General features: G+C 50.8%; 6 non-coding genes across 6 annotated transcripts; all 6 read right to left on the bottom strand.

The window, feature by feature from the left end:
• Positions 1-9,567: 9,567 nt before the first annotated feature.
• trnae-cuc (transfer RNA glutamic acid (anticodon CUC)) lies at positions 9,568-9,639 on the bottom strand. The gene has a single exon. It is a non-coding gene; the product is annotated as a tRNA-Glu (tRNA).
• A 1,947-nt stretch (positions 9,640-11,586) lies between these two features.
• trnae-cuc (transfer RNA glutamic acid (anticodon CUC)) lies at positions 11,587-11,658 on the bottom strand. The gene has a single exon. It is a non-coding gene; the product is annotated as a tRNA-Glu (tRNA).
• A 1,274-nt stretch (positions 11,659-12,932) lies between these two features.
• trnae-cuc (transfer RNA glutamic acid (anticodon CUC)) lies at positions 12,933-13,004 on the bottom strand. The gene has a single exon. It is a non-coding gene; the product is annotated as a tRNA-Glu (tRNA).
• Positions 13,005-14,951: 1,947 nt separating this feature from the next.
• trnag-ccc (transfer RNA glycine (anticodon CCC)) lies at positions 14,952-15,023 on the bottom strand. Its single transcript has one exon. It is a non-coding gene; the product is annotated as a tRNA-Gly (tRNA).
• Positions 15,024-21,007: 5,984 nt separating this feature from the next.
• On the bottom strand, positions 21,008-21,079 carry trnae-cuc (transfer RNA glutamic acid (anticodon CUC)). The gene has a single exon. It is a non-coding gene; the product is annotated as a tRNA-Glu (tRNA).
• A 1,274-nt stretch (positions 21,080-22,353) lies between these two features.
• Positions 22,354-22,425, bottom strand: trnae-cuc (transfer RNA glutamic acid (anticodon CUC)). Its single transcript has one exon. It is a non-coding gene; the product is annotated as a tRNA-Glu (tRNA).
• Positions 22,426-23,733: the final 1,308 nt, after the last annotated feature.

The following is a 23,733-nucleotide window of genomic DNA, read 5'->3' as shown; positions in this document are numbered from 1 at the left end:
ATGAGGCAGCAACGTGTCGTTTAGAAGTTTGGCAAAAAAGGAAGTAGCAGAAGGAGGACGCTTTACATTCCTTTAACCTACACAGCATGTGGGTGGGGGGCTTCCAGAGTCTTGTAGTGGACTTGGTGTGCAAGAAAGCACACGCTTCCCTGAGCGGGAATCGAACCCGGGCCGCGGCGGTGAGAGCGCCGAATCCTAGCCACCAGACCACCAGGGACACCGTTTTCAGCCACGTCTGAAAGGAAGGAGATAGGATTAAGTTCAGGGGCTAGGGCTAGGCTTTTGCCAGATGTACTCGTTCTACAATCATAGGAGAGCATCCGAGTCTGTCCTAAATGCACTTGTCAGTTTTCAGTCCAACTCTTTAGGCTAGCGCCTTTGATAGCTCAGTTGGTAGAGCGGAGGACTGTAGTTGTTAATAAGGCAATCCTTAGGTCGCGGGTTCAAATCCGGCTCGAAGAAGACTTTTCTTTTCCCTCGCGCCACTGCCGGATATCATGGCCAGGTGCCTGCCTGCAGATGCGCTGGCATGCCAGAGTGCAATCTGCTGAAGGCAGTGACGGATCATTTACACTGTTCCATTCAAATTTCTCAAACATTATCTTGCCTCCCTAAAAGACTTGCAGACTTGAAAGCATAAAGCCACGCTGGTGTGGATGTGTGGAGGTGGTGAATGAGGCAGCAACGTGTCGTTTAGAAGTTTGGCAAAAAAGGAAGTAGCAGAAGGAGGACGCTTTACATTCCTTTAACCTACACAGCATGTGGGTGGGGGGCTTCCAGAGTCTTGTAGTGGACTTGGTGTGCAAGAAAGCACACGCTTCCCTGAGCGGGAATCGAACCCGGGCCGCGGCGGTGAGAGCGCCGAATCCTAGCCACCAGACCACCAGGGACACCGTTTTCAGCCACGTCTGAAAGGAAGGAGATAGGATTAAGTTCAGGGGCTAGGGCTAGGCTTTTGCCAGATGTACTCGTTCTACAATCATAGGAGAGCATCCGAGTCTGTCCTAAATGCACTTGTCAGTTTTCAGTCCAACTCTTTAGGCTAGCGCCTTTGATAGCTCAGTTGGTAGAGCGGAGGACTGTAGTTGTTAATAAGGCAATCCTTAGGTCGCGGGTTCAAATCCGGCTCGAAGAAGACTTTTCTTTTCCCTCGCGCCACTGCCGGATATCATGGCCAGGTGCCTGCCTGCAGATGCGCTGGCATGCCAGAGTGCAATCTGCTGAAGGCAGTGACGGATCATTTACACTGTTCCATTCAAATTTCTCAAACATTATCTTGCCTCCCTAAAAGACTTGCAGACTTGAAAGCATAAAGCCACGCTGGTGTGGGTGTGTGGAGGTGGTGAATGAGGCAGCAACGTGTCGTTTAGAAGTTTGGCAAAAAAGGAAGTAGCAGAAGGAGGACGCTTTACATTCCTTTAACCTACACAGCATGTGGGTGGGGGGCTTCCAGAGTCTTGTAGTGGACTTGGTGTGCAAGAAAGCACACGCTTCCCTGAGCGGGAATCGAACCCGGGCCGCGGCGGTGAGAGCGCCGAATCCTAGCCACCAGACCACCAGGGACACCGTTTTCAGCCACGTCTGAAAGGAAGGAGATAGGATTAAGTTCAGGGGCTAGGGCTAGGCTTTTGCCAGATGTACTCGTTCTACAATCATAGGAGAGCATCCGAGTCTGTCCTAAATGCACTTGTCAGTTTTCAGTCCAACTCTTTAGGCTAGCGCCTTTGATAGCTCAGTTGGTAGAGCGGAGGACTGTAGTTGTTAATAAGGCAATCCTTAGGTCGCGGGTTCAAATCCGGCTCGAAGAAGACTTTTCTTTTCCCTCGCGCCACTGCCGGATATCATGGCCAGGTGCCTGCCTGCAGATGCGCTGGCATGCCAGAGTGCAATCTGCTGAAGGCAGTGACGGATCATTTACACTGTTCCATTCAAATTTCTCAAACATTATCTTGCCTCCCTAAAAGACTTGCAGACTTGAAAGCATAAAGCCACGCTGGTGTGGATGTGTGGAGGTGGTGAATGAGGCAGCAACGTGTCGTTTAGAAGTTTGGCAAAAAAGGAAGTAGCAGAAGGAGGACGCTTTACATTCCTTTAACCTACACAGCATGTGGGTGGGGGGCTTCCAGAGTCTTGTAGTGGACTTGGTGTGCAAGAAAGCACACGCTTCCCTGAGCGGGAATCGAACCCGGGCCGCGGCGGTGAGAGCGCCGAATCCTAGCCACCAGACCACCAGGGACACCGTTTTCAGCCACGTCTGAAAGGAAGGAGATAGGATTAAGTTCAGGGGCTAGGGCTAGGCTTTTGCCAGATGTACTCGTTCTACAATCATAGGAGAGCATCCGAGTCTGTCCTAAATGCACTTGTCAGTTTTCAGTCCAACTCTTTAGGCTAGCGCCTTTGATAGCTCAGTTGGTAGAGCGGAGGACTGTAGTTGTTAATAAGGCAATCCTTAGGTCGCGGGTTCAAATCCGGCTCGAAGAAGACTTTTCTTTTCCCTCGCGCCACTGCCGGATATCATGGCCAGGTGCCTGCCTGCAGATGCGCTGGCATGCCAGAGTGCAATCTGCTGAAGGCAGTGACGGATCATTTACACTGTTCCATTCAAATTTCTCAAACATTATCTTGCCTCCCTAAAAGACTTGCAGACTTGAAAGCATAAAGCCACGCTGGTGTGGGTGTGTGGAGGTGGTGAATGAGGCAGCAACGTGTCGTTTAGAAGTTTGGCAAAAAAGGAAGTAGCAGAAGGAGGACGCTTTACATTCCTTTAACCTACACAGCATGTGGGTGGGGGGCTTCCAGAGTCTTGTAGTGGACTTGGTGTGCAAGAAAGCAGACGCTTCCCTGAGCGGGAATCGAACCCGGGCCGCGGCGGTGAGAGCGCCGAATCCTAGCCACTAGACCACCAGGGACACCGTTTTCAGCCACGTCTGAAAGGAAGGAGATAGGATTAAGTTCAGGGGCTAGGGCTAGGCTTTTGCCAGATGTACTCGTTCTACAATCATAGGAGAGCATCCGAGTCTGTCCTAAATGCACTTGTCAGTTTTCAGTCCAACTCTTTAGGCTAGCGCCTTTGATAGCTCAGTTGGTAGAGCGGAGGACTGTAGTTGTTAATAAGGCAATCCTTAGGTCGCGGGTTCAAATCCGGCTCGAAGAAGACTTTTCTTTTCCCTCGCGCCACTGCCGGATATCATGGCCAGGTGCCTGCCTGCAGATGCGCTGGCATGCCAGAGTGCAATCTGCTGAAGGCAGTGACGGATCATTTACACTGTTCCATTCAAATTTCTCAAACATTATCTTGCCTCCCTAAAAGACTTGCAGACTTGAAAGCATAAAGCCACGCTGGTGTGGGTGTGTGGAGGTGGTGAATGAGGCAGCAACGTGTCGTTTAGAAGTTTGGCAAAAAAGGAAGTAGCAGAAGGAGGACGCTTTACATTCCTTTAACCTACACAGCATGTGGGTGGGGGGCTTCCAGAGTCTTGTAGTGGACTTGGTGTGCAAGAAAGCACACGCTTCCCTGAGCGGGAATCGAACCCGGGCCGCGGCGGTGAGAGCGCCGAATCCTAGCCACCAGACCACCAGGGACACCGTTTTCAGCCACGTCTGAAAGGAAGGAGATAGGATTAAGTTCAGGGGCTAGGGCTAGGCTTTTGCCAGATGTACTCGTTCTACAGTCATAGGAGAGCATCCGAGTCTGTCCTAAATGCACTTGTCAGTTTTCAGTCCAACTCTTTAGGCTAGCGCCTTTGATAGCTCAGTTGGTAGAGCGGAGGACTGTAGTTGTTAATAAGGCAATCCTTAGGTCGCGGGTTCAAATCCGGCTCGAAGAAGACTTTTCTTTTCCCTCGCGCCACTGCCGGATATCATGGCCAGGTGCCTGCCTGCAGATGCGCTGGCATGCCAGAGTGCAATCTGCTGAAGGCAGTGACGGATCATTTACACTGTTCCATTCAAATTTCTCAAACATTATCTTGCCTCCCTAAAAGACTTGCAGACTTGAAAGCATAAAGCCACGCTGGTGTGGGTGTGTGGAGGTGGTGAATGAGGCAGCAACGTGTCGTTTAGAAGTTTGGCAAAAAAGGAAGTAGCAGAAGGAGGACGCTTTACATTCCTTTAACCTACACAGCATGTGGGTGGGGGGCTTCCAGAGTCTTGTAGTGGACTTGGTGTGCAAGAAAGCACACGCTTCCCTGAGCGGGAATCGAACCCGGGCCGCGGCGGTGAGAGCGCCGAATCCTAGCCACTAGACCACCAGGGACACCGTTTTCAACCACCTCTGAAAGGAAGGAGATAGGATTAAGTTCAGGGGCTAGGGCTAGGCTTTTGCCAGATGTACTCGTTCTACAGTCATAGGAGAGCATCCGAGTCTGTCCTAAATGCACTTGTCAGTTTTCAGTCCAACTCTTTAGGCTAGCGCCTTTGATAGCTCAGTTGGTAGAGCGGAGGACTGTAGTTGTTAATAAGGCAATCCTTAGGTCGCGGGTTCAAATCCAGCTCGAAGAAGACTTTTCTTTTCCCTCGCGCCACTGCAGGATATCATGGCCAGGTGCCTGCCTGCAGATGCGCTGGCATGCCAGAGTGCAATCTGCTGAAGGCAGTGACGGATCATTTACACTGTTCCATTCAAATTTCTCAAACATTATCTTGCCTCCCTAAAAGACTTGCAGACTTGAAAGCATAAAGCCACGCTGGTGTGGGTGTGTGGAGGTGGTGAATGAGGCAGCAACGTGTCGTTTAGAAGTTTGGCAAAAAAGGAAGTAGCAGAAGGAGGACGCTTTACATTCCTTTAACCTACACAGCATGTGGGTGGGGGGCTTCCAGAGTCTTGTAGTGGACTTGGTGTGCAAGAAAGCACACGCTTCCCTGAGCGGGAATCGAACCCGGGCCGCGGCGGTGAGAGCGCCGAATCCTAGCCACTAGACCACCAGGGACACGGTTTTCAGCCACGTCTGAAAGGAAGGAGATAGGATTAAGTTCAGGGGCTAGGGCTAGGCTTTTGCCAGATGTACTCGTTCTACAATCATAGGAGAGCATCCGAGTCTGTCCTAAATGCACTTGTCAGTTTTCAGTCCAACTCTTTAGGCTAGCGCCTTTGATAGCTCAGTTGGTAGAGCGGAGGACTGTAGTTGTTAATAAGGCAATCCTTAGGTCGCGGGTTCAAATCCGGCTCGAAGAAGACTTTTCTTTTCCCTCGCGCCACTGCGGGATATCATGGCCAGGTGCCTGCCTGCAGATGCGCTGGCATGCCAGAGTGCAATCTGCTGAAGGCAGTGACGGATCATTTACACTGTTCCATTCAAATTTCTCAAACATTATCTTGCCTCCCTAAAAGACTTGCAGACTTGAAAGCATAAAGCCACGCTGGTGTGGGTGTGTGGAGGTGGTGAATGAGGCAGCAACGTGTCGTTTAGAAGTTTGGCAAAAAAGGAAGTAGCAGAAGGAGGACGCTTTACATTCCTTTAACCTACACAGCATGTGGGTGGGGGGCTTCCAGAGTCTTGTAGTGGACTTGGTGTGCAAGAAAGCACACGCTTCCCTGAGCGGGAATCGAACCCGGGCCGCGGCGGTGAGAGCGCCGAATCCTAGCCACTAGACCACCAGGGACACGGTTTTCAGCCACGTCTGAAAGGAAGGAGATAGGATTAAGTTCAGGGGCTAGGGCTAGGCTTTTGCCAGATGTACTCGTTCTACAATCATAGGAGAGCATCCGAGTCTGTCCTAAATGCACTTGTCAGTTTTCAGTCCAACTCTTTAGGCTAGCGCCTTTGATAGCTCAGTTGGTAGAGCGGAGGACTGTAGTTGTTAATAAGGCAATCCTTAGGTCGCGGGTTCAAATCCGGCTCGAAGAAGACTTTTCTTTTCCCTCGCGCCACTGCCGGATATCATGGCCAGGTGCCTGCCTGCAGATGCGCTGGCATGCCAGAGTGCAATCTGCTGAAGGCAGTGACGGATCATTTACACTGTTCCATTCAAATTTCTCAAACATTATCTTGCCTCCCTAAAAGACTTGCAGACTTGAAAGCATAAAGCCACGCTGGTGTGGGTGTGTGGAGGTGGTGAATGAGGCAGCAACGTGTCGTTTAGAAGTTTGGCAAAAAAGGAAGTAGCAGAAGGAGGACGCTTTACATTCCTTTAACCTACACAGCATGTGGGTGGGGGGCTTCCAGAGTCTTGTAGTGGACTTGGTGTGCAAGAAAGCACACGCTTCCCTGAGCGGGAATCGAACCCGGGCCGCGGCGGTGAGAGCGCCGAATCCTAGCCACTAGACCACCAGGGACACCGTTTTCAACCACCTCTGAAAGGAAGGAGATAGGATTAAGTTCAGGGGCTAGGGCTAGGCTTTTGCCAGATGTACTCGTTCTACAGTCATAGGAGAGCATCCGAGTCTGTCCTAAATGCACTTGTCAGTTTTCAGTCCAACTCTTTAGGCTAGCGCCTTTGATAGCTCAGTTGGTAGAGCGGAGGACTGTAGTTGTTAATAAGGCAATCCTTAGGTCGCGGGTTCAAATCCGGCTCGAAGAAGACTTTTCTTTTCCCTCGCGCCACTGCCGGATATCATGGCCAGGTGCCTGCCTGCAGATGCGCTGGCATGCCAGAGTGCAATCTGCTGAAGGCAGTGACGGATCATTTACACTGTTCCATTCAAATTTCTCAAACATTATCTTGCCTCCCTAAAAGACTTGCAGACTTGAAAGCATAAAGCCACGCTGGTGTGGGTGTGTGGAGGTGGTGAATGAGGCAGCAACGTGTCGTTTAGAAGTTTGGCAAAAAAGGAAGTAGCAGAAGGAGGACGCTTTACATTCCTTTAACCTACACAGCATGTGGGTGGGGGGCTTCCAGAGTCTTGTAGTGGACTTGTTGTGCAAGAAAGCACACGCTTCCCTGAGCGGGAATCGAACCCGGGCCGCGGCGGTGAGAGCGCCGAATCCTAGCCACTAGACCACCAGGGACACCGTTTTCAACCACCTCTGAAAGGAAGGAGATAGGATTAAGTTCAGGGGCTAGGGCTAGGCTTTTGCCAGATGTACTCGTTCTACAGTCATAGGAGAGCATCCGAGTCTGTCCTAAATGCACTTGTCAGTTTTCAGTCCAACTCTTTAGGCTAGCGCCTTTGATAGCTCAGTTGGTAGAGCGGAGGACTGTAGTTGTTAATAAGGCAATCCTTAGGTCGCGGGTTCAAATCCAGCTCGAAGAAGACTTTTCTTTTCCCTCGCGCCACTGCAGGATATCATGGCCAGGTGCCTGCCTGCAGATGCGCTGGCATGCCAGAGTGCAATCTGCTGAAGGCAGTGACGGATCATTTACACTGTTCCATTCAAATTTCTCAAACATTATCTTGCCTCCCTAAAAGACTTGCAGACTTGAAAGCATAAAGCCACGCTGGTGTGGGTGTGTGGAGGTGGTGAATGAGGCAGCAACGTGTCGTTTAGAAGTTTGGCAAAAAAGGAAGTAGCAGAAGGAGGACGCTTTACATTCCTTTAACCTACACAGCATGTGGGTGGGGGGCTTCCAGAGTCTTGTAGTGGACTTGGTGTGCAAGAAAGCACACGCTTCCCTGAGCGGGAATCGAACCCGGGCCGCGGCGGTGAGAGCGCCGAATCCTAGCCACTAGACCACCAGGGACACGGTTTTCAGCCACGTCTGAAAGGACGGAGATAGGATTAAGTTCAGGGGCTAGGGCTAGGCTTTTGCCAGATGTACTCGTTCTACAATCATAGGAGAGCATCCGAGTCTGTCCTAAATGCACTTGTCAGTTTTCAGTCCAACTCTTTAGGCTAGCGCCTTTGATAGCTCAGTTGGTAGAGCGGAGGACTGTAGTTGTTAATAAGGCAATCCTTAGGTCGCGGGTTCAAATCCGGCTCGAAGAAGACTTTTCTTTTCCCTCGCGCCACTGCCGGATATCATGGCCAGGTGCCTGCCTGCAGATGCGCTGGCATGCCAGAGTGCAATCTGCTGAAGGCAGTGACGGATCATTTACACTGTTCCATTCAAATTTCTCAAACATTATCTTGCCTCCCTAAAAGACTTGCAGACTTGAAAGCATAAAGCCACGCTGGTGTGGGTGTGTGGAGGTGGTGAATGAGGCAGCAACGTGTCGTTTAGAAGTTTGGCAAAAAAGGAAGTAGCAGAAGGAGGACGCTTTACATTCCTTTAACCTACACAGCATGTGGGTGGGGGGCTTCCAGAGTCTTGTAGTGGACTTGGTGTGCAAGAAAGCACACGCTTCCCTGAGCGGGAATCGAACCCGGGCCGCGGCGGTGAGAGCGCCGAATCCTAGCCACTAGACCACCAGGGACACCGTTTTCAACCACCTCTGAAAGGAAGGAGATAGGATTAAGTTCAGGGGCTAGGGCTAGGCTTTTGCCAGATGTACTCGTTCTACAGTCATAGGAGAGCATCCGAGTCTGTCCTAAATGCACTTGTCAGTTTTCAGTCCAACTCTTTAGGCTAGTGCCTTTGATAGCTCAGTTGGTAGAGCGGAGGACTGTAGTTGTTAATAAGGCAATCCTTAGGTCGCGGGTTCAAATCCAGCTCGAAGAAGACTTTTCTTTTCCCTCGCGCCACTGCAGGATATCATGGCCAGGTGCCTGCCTGCAGATGCGCTGGCATGCCAGAGTGCAATCTGCTGAAGGCAGTGACGGATCATTTACACTGTTCCATTCAAATTTCTCAAACATTATCTTGCCTCCCTAAAAGACTTGCAGACTTGAAAGCATAAAGCCACGCTGGTGTGGGTGTGTGGAGGTGGTGAATGAGGCAGCAACGTGTCGTTTAGAAGTTTGGCAAAAAAGGAAGTAGCAGAAGGAGGACGCTTTACATTCCTTTAACCTACACAGCATGTGGGTGGGGGGCTTCCAGAGTCTTGTAGTGGACTTGGTGTGCAAGAAAGCAGACGCTTCCCTGAGCGGGAATCGAACCCGGGCCACGGCGGTGAGAGCGCCGAATCCTAGCCACTAGACCACCAGGGACACCATTTTCAGCCATGTCAGAAAGGAAGGAGATAGGATTAAGTTCAGGGGCTAGGGCTAGGCTTTTGCCAGATGTACTCGTTCTACAATCATAGGAGAGCATCCGAGTCTGTGCTAAATGCACTTGTCAGTTTTCAGTCCAACTCTTTAGGCTAGCACCTTTGATAGCTCAGTTGGTAGAGCAGAGGACTGTAGTTGTTAATAAGGCGATCCTTAGGTCGCGGGTTCAAATCCGGCTCGAAGAAGACTTTTCTTTTCCCTCGCGCCACTGCGGGATATCATGGCCAGGTGCCTGCCTGCAGATGCGCTGGCATGCCAGAGTGCAATCTGCTGAAGGCAGTGACGGATCATTTACACTGTTCCATTCAAATTTCTCAAACATTATCTTGCCTCCCTAAAAGACTTGCAGACTTGAAAGCATAAAGCCACGCTGGTGTGGGTGTGTGGAGGTGGTGAATGAGGCAGCAACGTGTCGTTTAGAAGTTTGGCAAAAAAGGAAGTAGCAGAAGGAGGACGCTTTACATTCCTTTAACCTACACAGCATGTGGGTGGGGGGCTTCCAGAGTCTTGTAGTGGACTTGGTGTGCAAGAAAGCAGACTCTTCCCTGACCGGGAATCGAACCCGGGCCGCGGCGGTGAGAGCGCCGAATCCTAGCCACTAGACCACCAGGGACACCGTTTTCAGCCACATCTGAAAGGAAGGAGATAGGATTAAGTTCAGGGGCTAGGGCTAGGCTTTTGCCAGATGTACTCGTTCTACAATCATAGGAGAGCATCCGAGTCTGTCCTAAATGCACTTGTCAGTTTTCAGTCCAACTCTTTAGGCTAGCGCCTTTGATAGCTCAGTTGGTAGAGCGGAGGACTGTAGTTGTTAATAAGGCAATCCTTAGGTCGCGGGTTCAAATCCGGCTCGAAGAAGACTTTTCTTTTCCCTCGCGCCACTGCCGGATATCATGGCCAGGTGCCTGCCTGCAGATGCGCTGGCATGCCAGAGTGCAATCTGCTGAAGGCAGTGACGGATCATTTACACTGTTCCATTCAAATTTCTCAAACATTATCTTGCCTCCCTAAAAGACTTGCAGACTTGAAAGCATAAAGCCACGCTGGTGTGGGTGTGTGGAGGTGGTGAATGAGGCAGCAACGTGTCGTTTAGAAGTTTGGCAAAAAAGGAAGTAGCAGAAGGAGGACGCTTTACATTCCTTTAACCTACACAGCATGTGGGTGGGGGGCTTCCAGAGTCTTGTAGTGGACTTGGTGTGCAAGAAAGCAAACGCTTCCCTGAGCGGGAATCGAACCCGGGCCGCGGCGGTGAGAGCGCCGAATCCTAGCCACTAGACCACCAGGGACACCGTTTTCAACCACCTCTGAAAGGAAGGAGATAGGATTAAGTTCAGGGGCTAGGGCTAGGCTTTTGCCAGATGTACTCGTTCTACAGTCATAGGAGAGCATCCGAGTCTGTCCTAAATGCACTTGTCAGTTTTCAGTCCAACTCTTTAGGCTAGTGCCTTTGATAGCTCAGTTGGTAGAGCGGAGGACTGTAGTTGTTAATAAGGCAATCCTTAGGTCGCGGGTTCAAATCCAGCTCGAAGAAGACTTTTCTTTTCCCTCGCGCCACTGCAGGATATCATGGCCAGGTGCCTGCCTGCAGATGCGCTGGCATGCCAGAGTGCAATCTGCTGAAGGCAGTGACGGATCATTTACACTGTTCCATTCAAATTTCTCAAACATTATCTTGCCTCCCTAAAAGACTTGCAGACTTGAAAGCATAAAGCCACGCTGGTGTGGGTGTGTGGAGGTGGTGAATGAGGCAGCAACGTGTCGTTTAGAAGTTTGGCAAAAAAGGAAGTAGCAGAAGGAGGACGCTTTACATTCCTTTAACCTACACAGCATGTGGGTGGGGGGCTTCCAGAGTCTTGTAGTGGACTTGGTGTGCAAGAAAGCAGACGCTTCCCTGAGCGGGAATCGAACCCGGGCCACGGCGGTGAGAGCGCCGAATCCTAGCCACTAGACCACCAGGGACACCGTTTTCAGCCACATCTGAAAGGAAGGAGATAGGATTAAGTTCAGGGGCTAGGGCTAGGCTTTTGCCAGATGTACTCGTTCTACAATCATAGGAGAGCATCCGAGTCTGTCCTAAATGCACTTGTCAGTTTTCAGTCCAACTCTTTAGGCTAGCACCTTTGATAGCTCAGTTGGTAGAGCAGAGGACTGTAGTTGTTAATAAGGCGATCCTTAGGTCGCGGGTTCAAATCCGGCTCGAAGAAGACTTTTCTTTTCCCTCGCGCCACTGCGGGATATCATGGCCAGGTGCCTGCCTGCAGATGCGCTGGCATGCCAGAGTGCAATCTGCTGAAGGCAGTGACGGATCATTTACACTGTTCCATTCAAATTTCTCAAACATTATCTTGCCTCCCTAAAAGACTTGCAGACTTGAAAGCATAAAGCCACGCTGGTGTGGGTGTGTGGAGGTGGTGAATGAGGCAGCAACGTGTCGTTTAGAAGTTTGGCAAAAAAGGAAGTAGCAGAAGGAGGACGCTTTACATTCCTTTAACCTACACAGCATGTGGGTGGGGGGCTTCCAGAGTCTTGTAGTGGACTTGGTGTGCAAGAAAGCAGACTCTTCCCTGACCGGGAATCGAACCCGGGCCGCGGCGGTGAGAGCGCCGAATCCTAGCCACTAGACCACCAGGGACACCGTTTTCAGCCACATCTGAAAGGAAGGAGATAGGATTAAGTTCAGGGGCTAGGGCTAGGCTTTTGCCAGATGTACTCGTTCTACAATCATAGGAGAGCATCCGAGTCTGTCCTAAATGCACTTGTCAGTTTTCAGTCCAACTCTTTAGGCTAGCGCCTTTGATAGCTCAGTTGGTAGAGCGGAGGACTGTAGTTGTTAATAAGGCAATCCTTAGGTCGCGGGTTCAAATCCGGCTCGAAGAAGACTTTTCTTTTCCCTCGCGCCACTGCAGGATATCATGGCCAGGTGCCTGCCTGCAGATGCGCTGGCATGCCAGAGTGCAATCTGCTGAAGGCAGTGACGGATCATTTACACTGTTCCATTCAAATTTCTCAAACATTATCTTGCCTCCCTAAAAGACTTGCAGACTTGAAAGCATAAAGCCACGCTGGTGTGGGTGTGTGGAGGTGGTGAATGAGGCAGCAACGTGTCGTTTAGAAGTTTGGCAAAAAAGGAAGTAGCAGAAGGAGGACGCTTTACATTCCTTTAACCTACACAGCATGTGGGTGGGGGACTTCCAGAGTCTTGTAGTGGACTTGGTGTGCAAGCAAGCACACGCTTCCCTGAGCGGGAATCGAACCCGGGCCGCGGCGGTGAGAGCGCCGAATCCTAGCCACTAGACCACCAGGGACACCGTTTTCAGCCACGTCTGAAAGGAAGGAGATAGGAATAAGTTCAGGGGCTAGGGCTAGGCTTTTGCCAGATGTACTCGTTCTACAATCATAGGAGAGCATCCGAGTCTGTCCTAAATGCACTTGTCAGTTTTCAGTCCAACTCTTTAGGCTAGCGCCTTTGATAGCTCAGTTGGTAGAGCGGAGGGCTGTAGTTATTAATAAGGCAATCCTTAGGTCGCGGGTTCAAATCCGGCTTGAAGAAGACTTTTCTTTTCCCTCGCGCCACTGCCGGATATCATGGCCAGGTGCCTGCCTGCAGATGCGCTGGCATGCCAGAGTGCAATCTGCTGAAGGCAGTGACGGATCATTTACACTGTTCCATTCAAATTTCTCAAACATTATCTTGCCTCCCTAAAAGACTTGCAGACTTGAAAGCATAAAGCCACGCTGGTGTGGGTGTGTGGAGGTGGTGAATGAGGCAGCAACGTGTCGTTTAGAAGTTTGGCAAAAAAGGAAGTAGCAGAAGGAGGACGCTTTACATTCCTTTAACCTACACAGCATGTGGGTGGGGGGCTTCCAGAGTCTTGTAGTGGACTTGGTGTGCAAGAAAGCAGACACTTCCCTGACCGGGAATCGAACCCGGGCCGCGGCGGTGAGAGCGCCGAATCCTAGCCACTAGACCACCAGGGACACCATTTTCAGCCATGTCTGAAAGGAAGGAGATAGGATTAAGTTCAGGGGCTAGGGCTAGGCTTTTGCCAGATGTACTCGTTCTACAATCATAGGAGAGCATCCGAGTCTGTCCTAAATGCACTTGTCAGTTTTCAGTCCAACTCTTTAGGCTAGCACCTTTGATAGCTCAGTTGGTAGAGCAGAGGACTGTAGTTGTTAATAAGGCGATCCTTAGGTCGCGGGTTCAAATCCGGCTCGAAGAAGACTTTTCTTTTCCCTCGCGCCACTGCGGGATATCATGGCCAGGTGCCTGCCTGCAGATGCGCTGGCATGCCAGAGTGCAATCTGCTGAAGGCAGTGACGGATCATTTACACTGTTCCATTCAAATTTCTCAAACATTATCTTGCCTCCCTAAAAGACTTGCAGACTTGAAAGCATAAAGCCACGCTGGTGTGGGTGTGTGGAGGTGGTGAATGAGGCAGCAACGTGTCGTTTAGAAGTTTGGCAAAAAAGGAAGTAGCAGAAGGAGGACGCTTTACATTCCTTTAACCTACACAGCATGTGGGTGGGGGGCTTCCAGAGTCTTGTAGTGGACTTGGTGTGCAAGAAAGCAGACGCTTCCCTGACCGGGAATCGAACCCGGGCCGCGGCGGTGAGAGCTCCGAATCCTAGCCACTAGACCACCAGGGACACGGTTTTCAGCCACGTCTGAAAGGAAGGAGATAGGATTAAGTTCAGGGGCTAGGGCTAGGCTTTTGCCAGATGTACTCGTTCTACAATCATAGGAGAGCATCCGAGTCTGTCCTAAATGCACTTGTCAGTTTTCAGTCCAACTCTTTAGGCTAGCGCCTTTGATAGCTCAGTTGGTAGAGCGGAGGACTGTAGTTGTTAATAAGGCAATCCTTAGGTCGCGGGTTCAAATCCGGCTCGAAGAAGACTTTTCTTTTCCCTCGCGCCACTGCCGGATATCATGGCCAGGTGCCTGCCTGCAGATGCGCTGGCATGCCAGAGTGCAATCTGCTGAAGGCAGTGACGGATCATTTACACTGTTCCATTCAAATTTCTCAAACATTATCTTGCCTCCCTAAAAGACTTGCAGACTTGAAAGCATAAAGCCACGCTGGTGTGGGTGTGTGGAGGTGGTGAATGAGGCAGCAACGTGTCGTTTAGAAGTTTGGCAAAAAAGGAAGTAGCAGAAGGAGGACGCTTTACATTCCTTTAACCTACACAGCATGTGGGTGGGGGGCTTCCAGAGTCTTGTAGTGGACTTGGTGTGCAAGAAAGCAGACACTTCCCTGACCGGGAATCGAACCCGGGCCGCGGAGGTGAGAGCGCCGAATCCTAGCCACTAGACCACCAGGGACACCGTTTTCAGCCATGTCTGAAAGGAAGGAGATAGGATTAAGTTCAGGGGCTAGGGCTAGGCTTTTGCCAGATGTACTCGTTCTACAATCATAGGAGAGCATCCGAGTCTGTCCTAAATGCACTTGTCAGTTTTCAGTCCAACTCTTTAGGCTAGCACCTTTGATAGCTCAGTTGGTAGAGCAGAGGACTGTAGTTGTTAATAAGGCGATCCTTAGGTCGCGGGTTCAAATCCGGCTCGAAGAAGACTTTTCTTTTCCCTCGCGCCACTGCGGGATATCATGGCCAGGTGCCTGCCTGCAGATGCGCTGGCATGCCAGAGTGCAATCTGCTGAAGGCAGTGACGGATCATTTACACTGTTCCATTCAAATTTCTCAAACATTATCTTGCCTCCCTAAAAGACTTGCAGACTTGAAAGCATAAAGCCACGCTGGTGTGGGTGTGTGGAGGTGGTGAATGAGGCAGCAACGTGTCGTTTAGAAGTTTGGCAAAAAAGGAAGTAGCAGAAGGAGGACGCTTTACATTCCTTTAACCTACACAGCATGTGGGTGGGGGGCTTCCAGAGTCTTGTAGTGGACTTGGTGTGCAAGAAAGCAGACGCTTCCCTGACCGGGAATCGAACCCGGGCCGCGGCGGTGGGAGCTCCGAATCCTAGCCACTAGACCACCAGGGACACCGTTTTCAGCCACGTCTGAAAGGAAGGAGATAGGATTAAGTTCAGGGGCTAGGGCTAGGCTTTTGCCAGATGTACTCGTTCTACAATCATAGGAGAGCATCCGAGTCTGTCCTAAATGCACTTGTCAGTTTTCAGTCCAACTCTTTAGGCTAGCGCCTTTGATAGCTCAGTTGGTAGAGCGGAGGACTGTAGTTGTTAATAAGGCAATCCTTAGGTCGCAGGTTCAAATCTGGCTCGAAGAAGACTTTTCTTTTCCCTCGCGCCACTGCCGGATATCATGGCCAGGTGCCTGCCTGCAGATGCGCTGGCATGCCAGAGTGCAATCTGCTGAAGGCAGTGACGGATCATTTACACTGTTCCATTCAAATTTCTCAAACATTATCTTGCCTCCCTAAAAGACTTGCAGACTTGAAAGCATAAAGCCACGCTGGTGTGGGTGTGTGGAGGTGGTGAATGAGGCAGCAACGTGTCGTTTAGAAGTTTGGCAAAAAAGGAAGTAGCAGAAGGAGGACGCTTTACATTCCTTTAACCTACACAGCATGTGGGTGGGGGGCTTCCAGAGTCTTGTAGTGGACTTGGTGTGCAAGAAAGCAGACGCTTCCCTGACCGGGAATCGAACCCAGGCCGCGGCGGTGAGAGCGCCGAATCCTAGCCACCAGACCACCAGGGACACCGTTTTCAGCCACGTCTGAAAGGAAGGAGATAGGATTAAGTTCAGGGGCTAGGGCTAGGCTTTTGCCAGATGTACTCGTTCTACAATCATAGGAGAGCATCCGAGTCTGTCCTAAATGCACTTGTCAGTTTTCAGTCCAACTCTTTAGGCTAGCACCTTTGATAGCTCAGTTGGTAGAGCGGAGCACTGTCGTTGTTAATAAGGCGATCCTTAGGTCGCGGGTTCAAATCCGGCTCGAAGAAGACTTCTCTTTTCCCTCGCGCCACTGCCGGATATCATGGCCAGGTGCCTGCCTGCAGATGCGCTGGCATGCCAGAGTGCAATATGCTGAAGGCAGTGACGGATCATTTACACTGTTCCATTCAAATTTCTCAAACATTATCTTGCCTCCCTAAAAGACTTGCAGACTTGAAAGCATAAAGCCACGCTGGTGTGGGTGTGTGGAGGTGGTGAATGAGGCAGCAACGTGTCGTTTAGAAGTTTGGCAAAAAAGGAAGTAGCAGAAGGAGGACGCTTTACATTCCTTTAACCTACACAGCATGTGGGTGGGGGGCTTCCAGAGTCTTGTAGTGGACTTGGTGTGCAAGAAAGCAGACGCTTCCCTGACCGGGAATCGAACCCAGGCCGCGGCGGTGAGAGCGCCGAATCCTAGCCACCAGACCACCAGGGACACCGTTTTCAGCCACGTCTGAAAGGAAGGAGATAGGATTAAGTTCAGGGGCTAGGGCTAGGCTTTTGCCAGATGTACTCGTTCTACAATCATAGGAGAGCATCCGAGTCTGTCCTAAATGCACTTGTCAGTTTTCAGTCCAACTCTGTTGGCTAGCGCCTTTGATAGCTCAGTTGGTAGAGCGGAGGACTGTAGTTGTTAATAAGGTAATCCTTAGGTCGCGGGTTCAAATCCGGCTTGAAGAAGACTTCTCTTTTCCCTCGCGCCACTGCCGGATATCATGGCCAGGTGCCTGCCTGCAGATGCGCTGGCATGCCAGAGTGCAATATGCTGAAGGCAGTGACGGATCATTTACACTGTTCCATTCAAATTTCTCAAACATTATCTTGCCTCCCTAAAAGACTTGCAGACTTGAAAGCATAAAGCCACGCTGGTGTGGGTGTGTGGAGGTGGTGAATGAGGCAGCAACGTGTCGTTTAGAAGTTTGGCAAAAAAGGAAGTAGCAGAAGGAGGACGCTTTACATTCCTTTAACCTACACAGCATGTGGGTGGGGGGCTTCCAGAGTCTTGTAGTGGACTTGGTGTGCAAGAAAGCACACGCTTCCCTGACCAAAATCGAACCCAGGCCGCGGCGGAGAGGGCGCCGAATCCTAGCCACTAGACCACCAGGGACACCGTTTTCAGCCACGTCTGAAAGGAAGGAGATAGGATTAAGTTCAGGGGCTAGGGCTAGGCTTTTGCCAGATGTACTCGTTCTACAATCATAGGAGAGCATCCGAGTCTGTCCTAAATGCACTTGTCAGATTTCAGTCCAACTCTTTAGGCTAGCACCTTTGATAGCTCGGTTGGTAGAGCAGAGCACTGTCGTTGTTATTAAGGCGATCCTTAGGTCGCGGGTTCAAATCAGGCTCGAAGAAGACTTTTCTTTTCCCTCGCGCCACTGCGGGATATCATGGCCAGGTGCCTGCCTGCAGATGCGCTGGCATGCCAGAGTGCAATCTGCTGAAGGCAGTGACGGATCATTTACACTGTTCCATTCAAATTTCTCAAACATTATCTTGCCTCCCTAAAAGACTTGCAGACTTGAAAGCATAAAGCCACGCTGGTGTGGGTGTGTGGAGGTGGTGATTGAGGCAGCAACGTGTCGTTTAGAAGTTTGGCAAAAAAGGAAGTAGCAGAAGGAGGACGCTTTACATTCCTTTAACCTACACAGCATGTGGGTGGGGGACTTCCAGAGTCTTGTAGTGGACTTGGTGTGCAAGAAAGCACACGCTTCCCTGACCGGGAATCGAACCCGGGCCACGGCAGTGAGAGCGCCGAATCCTAGCCACTAGACCACCAGGGACACCGTTTTCAGCCATGTCTGAAAGGAAGGAGATAGGATTAAGTTCAGGGGCTAGGGCTAGGCTTTTGCCAGATGTACTCGTTCTACAATCATAGGAGAGCATCCAAGTCTGTCCTAAATGCACTTGTCAGTTTTCAGTCCAACTCTTTAGGCTAGTGCCTTTGATAGCTCAGTTGGTAGAGCGGAGGACTGTAGTTGTTAATAAGGCGATCCTTAGGTCGCGGGTTCAAATCCGGCTCGAAGAAGACTTTTCTTTTCCCTCGCGCCACTGCGGGATATCATGGCCAGGTGCCTGCCTGCAGATGCGCTGGCATGCCAGAGTGCAATCTGCTGAAGGCAGTGACGGATCATTTACACTGTTCCATTCAAATTTCTCAAACATTATCTTGCCTCCCTAAAAGACTTGCAGACTTGAAAGCATAAAGCCACGCTGGTGTGGGTGTGTGGAGGTGGTGAATGAGGCAGCAACGTGTCGTTTAGAAGTTTGGCAAAAAAGGAAGTAGCAGAAGGAGGACGCTTTACATTCCTTTAACCTACACAGCATGTGGGTGGGGGGCTTCCAGAGTCTTGTAGTGGACTTGGTGTGCAAGAAAGCACACGCTTCCCTGAGCGGGAATCGAACCCGGGCCGCGGCGGTGAGAGCGCCGAATCCTAGCCACTAGACCACCAGGGACACCGTTTTCAGCCACGTCTGAAAGGAAGGAGATAGGATTAAGTTCAGGGGCTAGGGCTAGGCTTTTGCCAGATGTACTCGTTCTACAATCATAGGAGAGCATCCGAGTCTGTCCTAAATGCACTTGTCAGTTTTCAGTCCAACTCTTTAGGCTAGCGCCTTTGATAGGTCAGTTGGTAGAGCGGAGGACTGTACTTGTTAATAAGGCAATCCTTAGGTCGCGGGTTCAAATCCGGCTCGAAGAAGACTTTTCTTTTCCCTCGCGCCACTGCCGGATATCATGGCCAGGTGCCTGCCTGCAGATGCGCTGGCATGCCAGAGTGCAATCTGCTGAAGGCAGTGACGGATCATTTACACTGTTCCATTCAAATTTCTCAAACTTTATCTTGCCTCCCTAAAAGACTTGCAGACTTGAAAGCATAAAGCCACGCTGGTGTGGGTGTGTGGAGGTGGTGAATGAGGCAGCAACGTGTCGTTTAGAAGTTTGGCAAAAAAGGAAGTAGCAGAAGGAGGACGCTTTACATTCCTTTAACCTACACAGCATGTGGGTGGGGGACTTCCAGAGTCTTGTAGTGGACTTGGTGTGCAAGCAAGCACACGCTTCCCTGAGCGGGAATCGAACCCGGGCCGCGGCGGTGAGAGCGCCGAATCCTAGCCACTAGACCACCAGGGACACCGTTTTCAGCCATGTCTGAAAGGAAGGAGATAGGATTAAGTTCAGGGGCTAGGGCTAGGCTTTTGCCAGATGTACTCGTTCTACAATCATAGGAGAGCATCCGAGTCTGTCCTAAATGCACTTGTCAGTTTTCAGTCCAACTCTTTAGGCTAGCGCCTTTGATAGCTCAGTTGGTAGAGCGGAGGACTGTAGTTGTTAATAAGGCAATCCTTAGGTCGCGGGTTCAAATCCGGCTCGAAGAAGACTTTTCTTTTCCCTCGCGCCACTGCAGGATATCATGGCCAGGTGCCTGCCTGCAGATGCGCTGGCATGCCAGAGTGCAATCTGCTGAAGGCAGTGACGGATCATTTACACTGTTCCATTCAAATTTCTCAAACATTATCTTGCCTCCCTAAAAGACTTGCAGACTTGAAAGCATAAAGCCACGCTGGTGTGGGTGTGTGGAGGTGGTGAATGAGGCAGCAACGTGTCGTTTAGAAGTTTGGCAAAAAAGGAAGTAGCAGAAGGAGGACGCTTTACATTCCTTTAACCTACACAGCATGTGGGTGGGGGACTTCCAGAGTCTTGTAGTGGACTTGGTGTGCAAGCAAGCACACGCTTCCCTGAGCGGGAATCGAACCCGGGCCGCGGCGGTGAGAGCGCCGAATCCTAGCCACTAGACCACCAGGGACACCGTTTTCAGCCATGTCTGAAAGGAAGGAGATAGGATTAAGTTCAGGGGCTAGGGCTAGGCTTTTGCCAGATGTACTCGTTCTACAATCATAGGAGAGCATCCGAGTCTGTCCTAAATGCACTTGTCAGTTTTCAGTCCAACTCTTTAGGCTAGCGCCTTTGATAGCTCAGTTGGTAGAGCGGAGGACTGTAGTTGTTAATAAGGCAATCCTTAGGTCGCGGGTTCAAATCCGGCTCGAAGAAGACTTTTCTTTTCCCTCGCGCCACTGCAGGATATCATGGCCAGGTGCCTGCCTGCAGATGCGCTGGCATGCCAGAGTGCAATCTGCTGAAGGCAGTGACGGATCATTTACACTGTTCCATTCAAATTTCTCAAACATTATCTTGCCTCCCTAAAAGACTTGCAGACTTGAAAGCATAAAGCCACGCTGGTGTGGGTGTGTGGAGGTGGTGAATGAGGCAGCAACGTGTCGTTTAGAAGTTTGGCAAAAAAGGAAGTAGCAGAAGGAGGACGCTTTACATTCCTTTAACCTACACAGCATGTGGGTGGGGGACTTCCAGAGTCTTGTAGTGGACTTGGTGTGCAAGCAAGCACACGCTTCCCTGAGCGGGAATCGAACCCGGGCCGCGGCGGTGAGAGCGCCTAATCCTAGCCACTAGACCACCAGGGACACCGTTTTCAGCCACGTCTGAAAGGAAGGAGATAGGAATAAGTTCAGGGGCTAGGGCTAGGCTTTTGCCAGATGTACTCGTTCTACAATCATAGGAGAGCATCCGAGTCTGTCCTAAATGCACTTGTCAGTTTTCAGTCCAACTCTTTAGGCTAGCGCCTTTGATAGCTCAGTTGGTAGAGCGGAGGGCTGTAGTTATTAATAAGGCAATCCTTAGGTCGCGGGTTCAAATCCGGCTTGAAGAAGACTTTTCTTTTCCCTCGCGCCACTGCCGGATATCATGGCCAGGTGCCTGCCTGCAGATGCGCTGGCATGCCAGAGTGCAATCTGCTGAAGGCAGTGACGGATCATTTACACTGTTCCATTCAAATTTCTCAAACATTATCTTGCCTCCCTAAAAGACTTGCAGACTTGAAAGCATAAAGCCACGCTGGTGTGGGTGTGTGGAGGTGGTGAATGAGGCAGCAACGTGTCGTTTAGAAGTTTGGCAAAAAAGGAAGTAGCAGAAGGAGGACGCTTTACATTCCTTTAACCTACACAGCATGTGGGTGGGGGGCTTCCAGAGTCTTGTAGTGGACTTGGTGTTCAAGAAAGCAGACACTTCCCTGACCGGGAATCGAACCCGGGCCGCGGCGGTGAGAGCGCCGAATCCTAGCCACTAGACCACCAGGGACACCATTTTCAGCCATGTCTGAAAGGAAGGAGATAGGATTAAGTTCAGGGGCTAGGGCTAGGCTTTTGCCAGATGTACTCGTTCTACAATCATAGGAGAGCATCCGAGTCTGTCCTAAATGCACTTGTCAGTTTTCAGTCCAACTCTTTAGGCTAGCACCTTTGATAGCTCAGTTGGTAGAGCAGAGGACTGTAGTTGTTAATAAGGCGATCCTTAGGTCGCGGGTTCAAATCCGGCTCGAAGAAGACTTTTCTTTTCCCTCGCGCCACTGCGGGATATCATGGCCAGGTGCCTGCCTGCAGATGCGCTGGCATGCCAGAGTGCAATCTGCTGAAGGCAGTGACGGATCATTTACACTGTTCCATTCAAATTTCTCAAACATTATCTTGCCTCCCTAAAAGACTTGCAGACTTGAAAGCATAAAGCCACGCTGGTGTGGGTGTGTGGAGGTGGTGAATGAGGCAGCAACGTGTCGTTTAGAAGTTTGGCAAAAAAGGAAGTAGCAGAAGGAGGACGCTTTACATTCCTTTAACCTACACAGCATGTGGGTGGGGGGCTTCCAGAGTCTTGTAGTGGACTTGGTGTGCAAGAAAGCAGACGCTTCCCTGACCGGGAATCGAACCCGGGCCGCGGCGGTGAGAGCTCCGAATCCTAGCCACTAGACCACCAGGGACACGGTTTTCAGCCACGTCTGAAAGGAAGGAGATAGGATTAAGTTCAGGGGCTAGGGCTAGGCTTTTGCCAGATGTACTCGTTCTACAATCATAGGAGAGCATCCGAGTCTGTCCTAAATGCACTTGTCAGTTTTCAGTCCAACTCTTTAGGCTAGCGCCTTTGATAGCTCAGTTGGTAGAGCGGAGGACTGTAGTTGTTAATAAGGCAATCCTTAGGTCGCGGGTTCAAATCCGGCTCGAAGAAGACTTTTCTTTTCCCTCGCGCCACTGCCGGATATCATGGCCAGGTGCCTGCCTGCAGATGCGCTGGCATGCCAGAGTGCAATCTGCTGAAGGCAGTGACGGATCATTTACACTGTTCCATTCAAATTTCTCAAACATTATCTTGCCTCCCTAAAAGACTTGCAGACTTGAAAGCATAAAGCCACGCTGGTGTGGGTGTGTGGAGGTGGTGAATGAGGCAGCAACGTGTCGTTTAGAAGTTTGGCAAAAAAGGAAGTAGCAGAAGGAGGACGCTTTACATTCCTTTAACCTACACAGCATGTGGGTGGGGGGCTTCCAGAGTCTTGTAGTGGACTTGGTGTGCAAGAAAGCAGACACTTCCCTGACCGGGAATCGAACCCGGGCCGCGGCGGTGAGAGCGCCGAATCCTAGCCACTAGACCACCAGGGACACCGTTTTCAGCCATGTCTGAAAGGAAGGAGATAGGATTAAGTTCAGGGGCTAGGGCTAGGCTTTTGCCAGATGTACTCGTTCTACAATCATAGGAGAGCATCCGAGTCTGTCCTAAATGCACTTGTCAGTTTTCAGTCCAACTCTTTAGGCTAGCACCTTTGATAGCTCAGTTGGTAGAGCAGAGGACTGTAGTTGTTAATAAGGCGATCCTTAGGTCGCGGGTTCAAATCCGGCTCGAAGAAGACTTTTCTTTTCCCTCGCGCCACTGCGGGATATCATGGCCAGGTGCCTGCCTGCAGATGCGCTGGCATGCCAGAGTGCAATCTGCTGAAGGCAGTGACGGATCATTTACACTGTTCCATTCAAATTTCTCAAACATTATCTTGCCTCCCTAAAAGACTTGCAGACTTGAAAGCATAAAGCCACGCTGGTGTGGGTGTGTGGAGGTGGTGAATGAGGCAGCAACGTGTCGTTTAGAAGTTTGGCAAAAAAGGAAGTAGCAGAAGGAGGACGCTTTACATTCCTTTAACCTACACAGCATGTGGGTGGGGGGCTTCCAGAGTCTTGTAGTGGACTTGGTGTGCAAGAAAGCAGACGCTTCCCTGACCGGGAATCGAACCCAGGCCGCGGCGGTGAGAGCGCCGAATCCTAGCCACCAGACCACCAGGGACACCGTTTTCAGCCACGTCTGAAAGGAAGGAGATAGGATTAAGTTCAGGGGCTAGGGCTAGGCTTTTGCCAGATGTACTCGTTCTACAATCATAGGAGAGCATCCGAGTCTGTCCTAAATGCACTTGTCAGTTTTCAGTCCAACTCTTTAGGCTAGCACCTTTGATAGCTCAGTTGGTAGAGCAGAGCACTGTCGTTGTTAATAAGGCGATCCTTAGGTCGCGGGTTCAAATCCGGCTCGAAGAAGACTTCTCTTTTCCCTCGCGCCACTGCCGGATATCATGGCCAGGTGCCTGCCTGCAGATGCGCTGGCATGCCAGAGTGCAATATGCTGAAGGCAGTGACGGATCATTTACACTGTTCCATTCAAATTTCTCAAACATTATCTTGCCTCCCTAAAAGACTTGCAGACTTGAAAGCATAAAGCCACGCTGGTGTGGGTGTGTGGAGGTGGTGAATGAGGCAGCAACGTGTCGTTTAGAAGTTTGGCAAAAAAGGAAGTAGCAGAAGGAGGACGCTTTACATTCCTTTAACCTACACAGCATGTGGGTGGGGGGCTTCCAGAGTCTTGTAGTGGACTTGGTGTGCAAGAAAGCAGACGCTTCCCTGACCGGGAATCGAACCCAGGCCGCGGCG

The sequence above is a fragment of the Hoplias malabaricus genome, unplaced genomic scaffold (genome assembly GCF_029633855.1).
Source record: "Hoplias malabaricus isolate fHopMal1 unplaced genomic scaffold, fHopMal1.hap1 scaffold_94, whole genome shotgun sequence".
Lineage (NCBI taxonomy): Eukaryota > Metazoa > Chordata > Actinopteri > Characiformes > Erythrinidae > Hoplias > Hoplias malabaricus.
Note: the sequence above shows the minus strand (reverse complement) of the source record. Positions and strands in the feature narration are given on the sequence as shown.